Below are 10,193 nucleotides of genomic sequence, written 5' to 3'. Positions count from 1 at the left end.
TTTGATGAAATTGTGCAGGCATCCGTTATGGCGAATACATTGTATAGGTGTTCTTCTTCCACTTTTTGCAGTTCTGGTGTACTGCAGTGTGTTGTGGTCCTTTTGAACAGTGTCTTGATGCAACTTCTTTTGTGTGTGTTTGGGTCATTGCTTTCGTAGTTCAGGACTTGGTCTGTGTGTGTGGCTTTCCTGTATACCTTTGTGGTGAATTCTCCATTCGGTGTTGTCTGTGCCATCACGTCCAGGAATGGGAGTTGGTTGTATTTTTCTTCCTCTCGAGTAATTCGGATATCTGTGAGTGTGGCGTTGATGATCCGGTGTGTGTTCTCTATTTCTGTGTTTTTAATGATTACAAAGGTGTCATCCACATATCTGACCCAGAATTTGGTTTGAATTAGCGGTAAGACTGTTTGTTCTAACCTTTGCTTTACCGCTTCTGCTATGAGTCCAGAGATGGGTGAGTCCATGTGTGTGCCGTTGATTTGTTCATATATTTGGTTGCTGAATGTGAAATGTGTTGTGAGGCACAGGTCCAGTAGTTTGTGTATGCCGTCTTTGTCGATAGGTTCACCGTCCTGTTGTCTGTTCTGTATGTCCAGCAGGTTGGCTATTGTTTCTCTGGCTAGGGTTATGTCGATGGAGTTGAACACTGCAGTTACATCGAATGAGACCATCGTTTCTTCCTTGTCTATGTGCATATTTCTGGTGATATCCAAGAATTCCTGTGTTGACTGTATAGAGTGTCTGGGGGTGTTGTTGCTTTCAGGTTTCATTCTTTGTAGTTCAAACCTGGTTACCTGTCCTTTTTTTTTGTACGATTCTGTGTGTTGTTTATCCTATTGGTGAGCAGTGGGATGGCGTCCCTCTTTTCGTAGGGCGTTTGACCCCACCCCACAGCTCACCAATAGGATAAACAACACACTGAGGAACCTCTTTTGGTAGGGAGTTGGAACCCACCCCACAGCTCACCAATAGGGTAAACAACACACTGAGGAACCTAAAAAAAATGGACAGATAACCAGGTTTGACCTACAAAGAAAGAAACCTGAAAGCAACAGCACCCCCAGATTCTATGGACTACCTAAAGTGACAAACCAGACATCCCACTCAGACCAATTGTATCACTACCAGGGACACCATCACTCAAACTGGCTAAAGAACTACAACAGAAACTGAAACACCTGATCAGCAGATCCAGACACTCTATACAGTCAACTCATGAATTCTTGGACATCATCAGAAATATACACATCGACAAGGAAAAAACGATGGTCTCATTCGATGTAACTGCATGTTCACCTCTATCGACAAAACCCTAGCCAGAGAAACAATAGCCAACCTGCTGGACATACAGAACAGACAACAGGACGGTGAACCTATCAACAAAAACGGCATACTCAAACGACTGGACCTGTGCCTCACAACACACTTCACATTCAACAACCAAATATATGAACAAATCAACGGCACACCCATGGGCTCACCCATCTCTGGACTCATAGCATGAAGCGGTAATGCAAAGGTTAGAACAAACAGTCTTACCGCAAATTCAACCCAACCTCTGGGTCAGATATGTGGATGACACCTTTGTAATCATTAAAAACACAGAAATAGAGAACACACACCGGATCATCAACGCCACACTCACACGAATCCGAATTACTCGAGAGGAAGAAAAGGACAACCAACTCCCATTTCTAGCCATGATGGTACAGACAACACCGAATGGAGAATTCACCACAAAGGTATACAAGAAAGCCACACACACAGACCAAGCCCTGAACTACGAAAGCAACCACCCCAACACACACAAAAGAAGTTGCATCAAGACACTCTTCAAAAGGACCACAACACACTGCAGTACACCAGAACTGCAAAAAGTGGAAGAAGAACACCAAGATAATGTATTCGCCAAAAACGAATACCCGCGCAATTTCATCAACAGATGCCTAAGGGAAAGACAACGGAACGAGGACATGGCGCAACACAAAGGACTAGCCACACTACCATACATTAAGAGCATTCCGAACTGACAGCCAGACTACTGCGACCATTAGGACTCATAACAGCACACAAACCAATAGCCACTCTCAGACAACAACTCACCAGAACGAAGGACCCGATACCCAGCATGAGCAAAACCAATGTAGTGTACAAAATCCCATGCAAGGACTGCACAAAACACTACATAGGACAAACGGGCAGACAGCTAACGATTCGCATCCATGAACACCAACTAGCCACGAAACGACACGACCAGCTGATGACAAGCGACATGAGTTCGACTGGGACAACACTACTATTATAGGACAAGCCAAACCGAGAACAGTCAGGGAATTCCTAGAGGCATGGCACTCATCCACAGATTCAATCCATAAGCACATCGACCTGGACCCAATATACCGACCACTGCAACGGACAGCTGGAACTGACAACCGGAAGCGGCAGAGACAAACCACTATAAATGCCGGAGGAAATATCACAGAAGCGCTTCACAGGAGGCTACCAAGCACTGAGGATGTCACCTAGATAGGGGACGAAAGGTCTGCAGCACAATTTCCCAGCTCGGCGAACAGAACCACAACAACGAGCATCCGAGCTACAGATCTTCTCAGAAACTTTGAACACCTACAGCCGAGAGACGATAAGACAAGCCAGGAAATGGTAATCCTGTTCCAACCGCCTAAGCGCCACATACGAACAACTCCAGTTCCTGCACGAATGCCGAAAGAATCGAATCCTTCCACCATGTGTCAGATGTGGACCACAAGTCAACAACCCTCAAGCCATGGACACAGCCAGACAGAACGGTTTCAGGATGATCCAGGTAATGATTACCGACGCTCATAACAGACTTCACAAATGCAGACAAGAAATTGCGCGCCAAAAATCGTTAATTTAAAAAACTACCAATCAGGAATGGACCCGGACCATAGAACAGGCCGTCACCATAGGACAGGACAGGACCACACACCGCAAAACAACGGCACTAAAAGAAAAAATGGCCACGCTAACACACAACAGAGAGGACACCACAACACACACCTGGGTTAGAAACCTCTCCCACAGACAGCTCACAGACACGGAAAGAACAATCCTGGCCAAGGGACTCAACTACAACTACAGGGATGCCAATGGAGCGGACTTCCTAGCAGCACTATAATGCACACTCAGGAACAATGGACTGACAGAAGAGACACAACAAACAGTGAGACAAAGTATCGTACCTCTGATAACAAGGAAAAGAAAAACACATAACCTCAACACCAAGGAGAGAGAAGCACTGAAATCACTAAGATAGGATAAGAACATAATCATACGACCAGCAGACAAAGGCAGAATGATGGTCATCCTAGACAAAGCAGCGTACATACAAAAAGTGCAACAACTACTTGCAGATGCCAACACCTACCAAAATAGGGAGTTTAACCCCACCCCACAGCTCACCAATAGGATAAACAACACACTGAGGAACCTACAATAAATGGACAGATAACCAGGTTTGAACTACAAAGAATGAAACCTGAAATCAACAACACCCCCAGATTCTATGGACTATCTAAAGTGCACAAACCAGACATCCCACTCAGACTAGTAGTATCACTATCAGGGACACCATCACTCAAACTGGCTAAAGAACTACAGCAGAAACTGAAACACCTGATCAGCGGATCCAGACACTTTATACAGACAACACAGGAATTCTTGGACATCATCAGAAATATATACATTGACAAGGAAGAAACGATGGTCTCATTCGATGTAACTGCATGTTCTTCTCTATCGACAAAACCCTAGCCAGAGAAACAATAGCCAACCTGCTGGACATACAGAACAGACAACAGGACGGTGAATCTATCGACAAAGACGGCACACTCAAACTACTGGACCTGTGCCTCACAACACATTTCACATTCAATAACCAAATATATGAACAAATCAACGGCACACACATGGGCTCACCCATCTCTGGACTCATAGCAGAAGCGGTAATGCAAAGGTTAGAACAAACAGTCTTACCGCAAATTCAACCCAACCTCTGGGTCAGATATGTGGATGACACCTTTGTAATCATTAAAAACACAGAAATAAAGAACACACATCGGATCATCAACGCCACATTCACAGGTATCTGATTCACTAGAGAGGAAGAAAAGGACAACCAACTCCCATTCCTAGACGTGATGGCACAGACAACACCGAATGGAGAATTCACCACAAAGGTATACAGGAAAGCCACACACACAGACCAAGTCCTGAACTACGAAAGCAACCACCCCAACACACACAAAAGAAGTTGCATCAAGACACTGTTCAAAAGGGCCACAACACACTGCAGTGCACCAGAACTGCAAAAAGAGGAAGAAGAACACCTATACAATGTATTCACCAAAAACGGATACCCACGCAATTTCATCAAAGGATGCCTAAGGGAAAGACAACAGATCGAGGACATGGCGCAACCCAAAGGACTAGCCACACTACCATACATCAAGATCATTTTTTTCACATTTCAAATAATTCAATAATGTTTGTGAGGCATGACATGCTCATCACAAAGCCATGCTGACTATCACTAATCAAACTATGATTTTCTAAGTAATTATAAATCCTGTCTCTCAGAATCATCTCCAATACTTTGCCCACCACTGATGTAAGACAGCTTGTTCTCTCAGTCCCAGGGTTATCCGTATTCCCTTTCCCAAACAAGGCAATAACATTTGCCACTCCCCATCTGGCACTACTTCAGTGCTCAGTGAGGAGACAAAGATTATAACCAAATGTACACCGATCTTTTCTGTCACTGGCTGGAGTAACCTAGGATACTCCATATGGTCCAGGGGATTTATCTATCTTATGTTTGTACTTCAATCAGTCTGTACTTCCCTTCAACTTATCCACACGCTGTCGAACGAACTGAGAGACTGCTTTACATTTAAGAGTAACATACAGTGCTGACTTCCTGAGGAAGTAAGATTCCCAACATTTTACGAATTACGGAATGAAAATGAAAGAACACACCAGTGCTTTCCTGATGAAGGGCCTATGCCTGAAACATCGACTCTCTACTCCTTGGAAACTGCCTGACCTGCTTTGCTTTTCCAGCACCAAACTTTCCGATTCTGATCTCCATCAACTGCAGTTCTCACTTTCTCAATTACTGAGGGCTGTGCCCTCTGCAGACTGAGTGGGGAATTTACCTCAGAAACGCATTATTTGTGGGGCTGACTGCTCAGGTCTGGAAAGTTGCATTTGATGAATGCATTTTTAAAATATTTCAATTCAACAAATATACATTCAGTCTGAGAGTTACAATTTTGGTTCATGGTTCGGGCAGCCTGTTAAGAAATAGTGAATCACTGACGCACTCCAAAGTACAGAGTATTCCATGTGTTATATTCCAGCTTACCTTAATGCTGGGAATATCATCAGACAGACTGATGTGATAAGGGAATGAGTTGACATGTGGAGTGGCGACATTTTTGCCATCGCAGAGAAGTGTTTGAGGGAAGTCGGGGCTAACAACTTAACATTATCTTTCACTGGAACATTAGACAGGACGGAGCAGGGTGTAAAAGATGACGTGGTGTTGCATTATTAATTAAGGAGTCAGCTACTGCTGAAAAGGTGGATGATACTTTGGACGTATCTTCAAATGACGCTTTGTGAGTCGAAATTTGGATCAAAATGATGACAGACACACTGCTATGGATATTTTATAGACCCACAGAAAGATGAAAATACAAGAACAGATATATAACCAATTAACTGAGGAATGTAGGAAACCAAAGCCGGAGATTTTACAGAGATAGTAAAGCAAGGCTGGAGATGGTACAGAGAGAGGAAAGCAAGGCTAGAGATGGCCAAGAGATAGTGTGGCCTGTGCATGCTATAACAGGTTAGAGATATTTTTAAAATTCATTCACAGGATATGGGGAGAGGAGTAGCAGCTTGAGGTTAGGAGAGATAAGGAGGGATGTAGAGGTTCGAGGTGATGACATGGAAAAATACAGAGATACACGTAGATCATTTAAAAAACTGAATTGGCAATGTCTTAATAGAGAAAATATTAGAGAAATCTGTGGAACAGTCAAGGCACTGGGAGGAACTGAAGGAATGCGACCTTGGATTGTCCAATCACAAGAGAAATAGAGTCAGTTTCATACAGCACAGGAGAGGCCCTTCGGTTGATAGCAACAATAATAAAAAGCCCTGCCGACATTGGAAACCGTGCCTTCCCAACGTCTGGCGGCTAGGGCTAGACTTGGGAGAGGCGTCCTCCAGACTGCTCAAGCAACAATATGACATAAAAACAAACCTCAGTGTCAGATTAAATACTGACATGGAAACCTCCTGCTGACTCCCATCCATCAGCCTCACGGTGTCAGATCAAACACTGACACGAAAACCTCCTGCTGACTCGCTCCCTCAGCCTCACGGTATTCAGATTAAACACTGACACAGAAACCTCTTGCCGACTCCCCTCCTTCAGCTTCATGGATCAGTGTTCTTCGACATTGAACAACACTTGGAGGAAGCACTGAGAGACTGATAAAGCTGGAAAAAGTGTACTGGGTAGGACATTTCTAAACACCAAAAAGGACATAGCTGTGAGACTGTGCCTGCACCAGGTGGGGAGAAACATCTTTGATCTCATCCTCACCAATCTACGGACTGCAGACACATTGATCGATGACCTTACTAGGAACAATGAATACCACAACCTATATTTCTGGAGACAAAATCCCACTTTTACGTTGTGAATATCCTCTGTATCACCATATTAAACGGGAAAACGTTACTAACTCTGCTTTGGGCTATGGGAGATGAATCATAAAATTCATAAAGTCCCTACAGTGTGGAAACATGCCCTTCGGCCAAGCAAGTCCATACCAACTCTACGAAGAGTATCCCATACAGACACACCCCAACATTACCAAAGCAGCAAAATTGTACTCCAGCACAATTTTCACAGTCACTGTTGGCATATGCTCCACTTTACTGTAAAAATCGCGTCGGGGATAAAGCTTTTTTCAATAGAGAATACTGGAGGACTTGCAAAGAGCAGCACGAGGTACAACTCACAATTTGGGCCATTTACTCACCAGATAGAGTAAGCTTCAAGTGACAGACAGATCTAACCAACAAATCAGACCTCATCTCTGCAATCCTGTTACATGCAATCAGGGTGAATGGTGGACAATCAGACAACTCACTGGAGGAGGAAGATATAAAAAAAACACCTTCCTGAAAGATGGAAGAGCCCAGCACAACAATAGAAAAGCTAAGGCTGAAACATTCACAGCAATATTCAGACAGATCGGTTGGTGGGATGATCTATTTTAGTCTCTTCCAGATGGCAGTCTTCAGCTAATCCAAAACATTTCATGTGGTACCCACAGGTGGCTGGCGGGATTGGATAATGCAAAAGCTGTGGCCCTGATAACATTCCATACAAGCTGTTCATGCTAGGATACAGCACTGGCATCGACCTGACAATGTGGGAAACTATCCAGATATATCCAGTACATACACAGACAAAACATCAGACAATCAATGACTACCCCATTGCTTTAATCCCTATCATTGATAAAGTGATGGAAGGCGTCATCTACAGTGGTATTAAGGAGCACTTTCTCAGCATCAACCTACTGATGTAAGCTCATTTTGGCCTCTGCCAAGGCCACGCATTCCCTGAGCTCAATGAAGCCTTGGTTTAAAGGTGGCCAACAAACAAAAACAGTTTAAATCTGAGTGGAGGCCCAATGACAGCACTTAACAGCATCATAACTGCATTTGACCTCGTGCCATATTCAGGATTCATATCAAAGCTGGATCAAATAGGAAACGTCTGTACTGGCGGAAGTTACACCTGTACAAAGGAAAGTGACTGGGGTTTGGGGAGAGCAGCCAACTCAGCTCTGCAGCAGTTCCCCAGGGGAGGGGTTTCTGGCTAAACCTGGAAATCAGAAATGGAAAGGTAAGGCATCACACTCCTATGGGATGATAGATCTGCTCTCTCGTTGGACAGAGACGACTGGTAGTAGTTTAACTGGACAGTTATCATTTCTCAAGTATGGACGAGGTTGAGTACTAACAGTTCTCTCAGTTAGTGCAGGAATTGAACCCACACTGCTGGCATTAATCTGCACTACAAGCCAATCATCCAAATGGTTGCGCTAACTGCGTCCACACTCAGCACTTTGGTGTAGATACTGTAATATTATTTCCTTCAGATATGTTGTTAAACACCTCTGGAGCAGGTGAAACAAGAAGCAAGATTCCTAGCTCAGGGAGAGGGACAGCATCAGTGAGTTATAAGAGTGCTCTCCGCTCTTGGCCCAATAATCTTTAGTTGCATCATAAATGACCATCCATACACTGTAACGTCACAAGTGGGGATGTTTGCCAATGATTGGACAATGTTCAACACCATTTACTCAGATAATGAAGCAGTCCTTATGCAAATGCAACAGAACCTGGAAATATGCATGTGCGTGCTTACAAATAACAAGTTATCATTTCTATTACACATGTGCCAGACAACGGTTACCTCTAACAATAGAAAATTGAACCATATCCTCTAACTGTGAATGCCACCACCATCCGCTGAACACCCACCTAGCAATATCCCGGCGACTACCGTTAACCAGAACTGGACTGATCATATAATATCATTACCCATTCCTGTGAATAGCTTATGCTGAAACGTCGACTCTCCTGTACCTCAGATGCTGCCTGACATGTTGTGCTTTTCCAACACCACACTTTGACGCATATAAATTAATTTGTTCCAAGAATATGTCCAGGGCTAGGAATCGTGCAGAAATAACTTACCCTATGGTTTCCGAAAGACAACCAACCATCTATGAGACACACATTGTAAGTGCGTGTGATGGAATACCAACCATTTGTCTGACTGAGTGCAGCTTCACCCCTCACCCCCTGACATTCAGTAGCAGCAATGCTCTGCAGAAATTTACCAAAGCCTCTTACAATGAATCTCTGAAACAACGAACAAGAAGGATAAGGGAAGTAGATATATGGGACTCTCACCATGTTCATGTTCTGTTCACCCACCATCCTGATTGGCAAGTATCTTGCTGTTCCTTCAGTGTGACTGTTTCAAGGTCCCTCCCGAATGGTATTGTAAGTCTACCGACAGCACATCGACTGCAGTGGGTCATTGTGACAGCTCACCACCAACTTCTCAAGGGCAACAAGGGACAGGCAATAAATACTGGCCCAGTTACATTCCATGAATAAATTAAAATGAAAAATACTGTCCAACATGCCCAGTGCTGGACCCTGTGCTTTGCGTTTTGTGAGCTCAGGCTGGTTTGGTCTAGGCAGTAACCTGCATGCTGTGAACATCTGAAAGGATATGCTGTTTGAAATAATCTGTCAGTCTCTCAGACGCATGGCCTACATACCGAGCATCACACAGACACTGACATTCACATACCACATTACTGAGCTCTGAGATAGACAGAAGTAAATGAAATTGTACTCATATCTGACTGTAACATGTTTTAACATACAGAGATATTGTTGCCACGAAAATGATTATGAATGAATTTTGGCAGGGAGACAATGAGGACTGCAAATGCTGGCGATCAGAGTCAAAAAGTATGGTTCTGAAAAAGCACAGCCCTTCAGGCAGCATCTGAGGAGCAGGAGAGTCGACTATTAGTTTACAATATTAATGCAAGGAAAATAATTGTATATTTTCAAAGTCCTTGCACTTAATAATAATTTGTCCTTCGGTGTAGTAATGAGATTCGTCATTTCAATTCTCCTTACTGTGAGTTGTGCACTGTTTTCATCTTTAAGAAAGGTTATCGAAACTTCAGCAAAGAAGCTTTGCTGTTAATGGTAATAACAATGCTGCAAACATTCACACAGAAATTTCCAGCACAAGTCACACACAAGGTCATTGGGCTTCGATCATACTGGCCATCAATGCAGTTGTAAAATTCTGTTTGGATACTGACATTATGGAGCTAAACATACACTGCATGAGGGATTCAATGTAAGATGCCAATTGCTGCAGGAGTCCATCACCTTTATAACACCTTCATTCAGGATCGGGTCCAAGGCGCAGAATTACAGAGTTTAGGTGGCACACCAGAACAGATATACTTCAAGACATGGTTGTTGACAGGTCATTGTTACAAATGTCGAACTGCGTC

The 10,193-nt window shown here is 43.6% G+C and overlaps 1 pseudogene; it reads left to right on the top strand.

Moving 5' to 3' along the window:
* The first annotated feature begins 3,001 nt into the window (after positions 1-3,001).
* LOC148149487 (uncharacterized) lies at positions 3,002-3,798 on the top strand (annotated as a pseudogene).
* Positions 3,799-10,193: the final 6,395 nt, after the last annotated feature.

This window comes from Chiloscyllium plagiosum, unplaced genomic scaffold, assembly GCF_037043375.1.
Source record: "Chiloscyllium plagiosum isolate Xiang-an unplaced genomic scaffold, Cpla_swu_hap1 HiC_scaffold_8, whole genome shotgun sequence".
In the NCBI taxonomy this organism is placed as follows: Eukaryota; Metazoa; Chordata; class Chondrichthyes; order Orectolobiformes; family Hemiscylliidae; genus Chiloscyllium; species Chiloscyllium plagiosum.
Note: the sequence above shows the minus strand (reverse complement) of the source record. Positions and strands in the feature narration are given on the sequence as shown.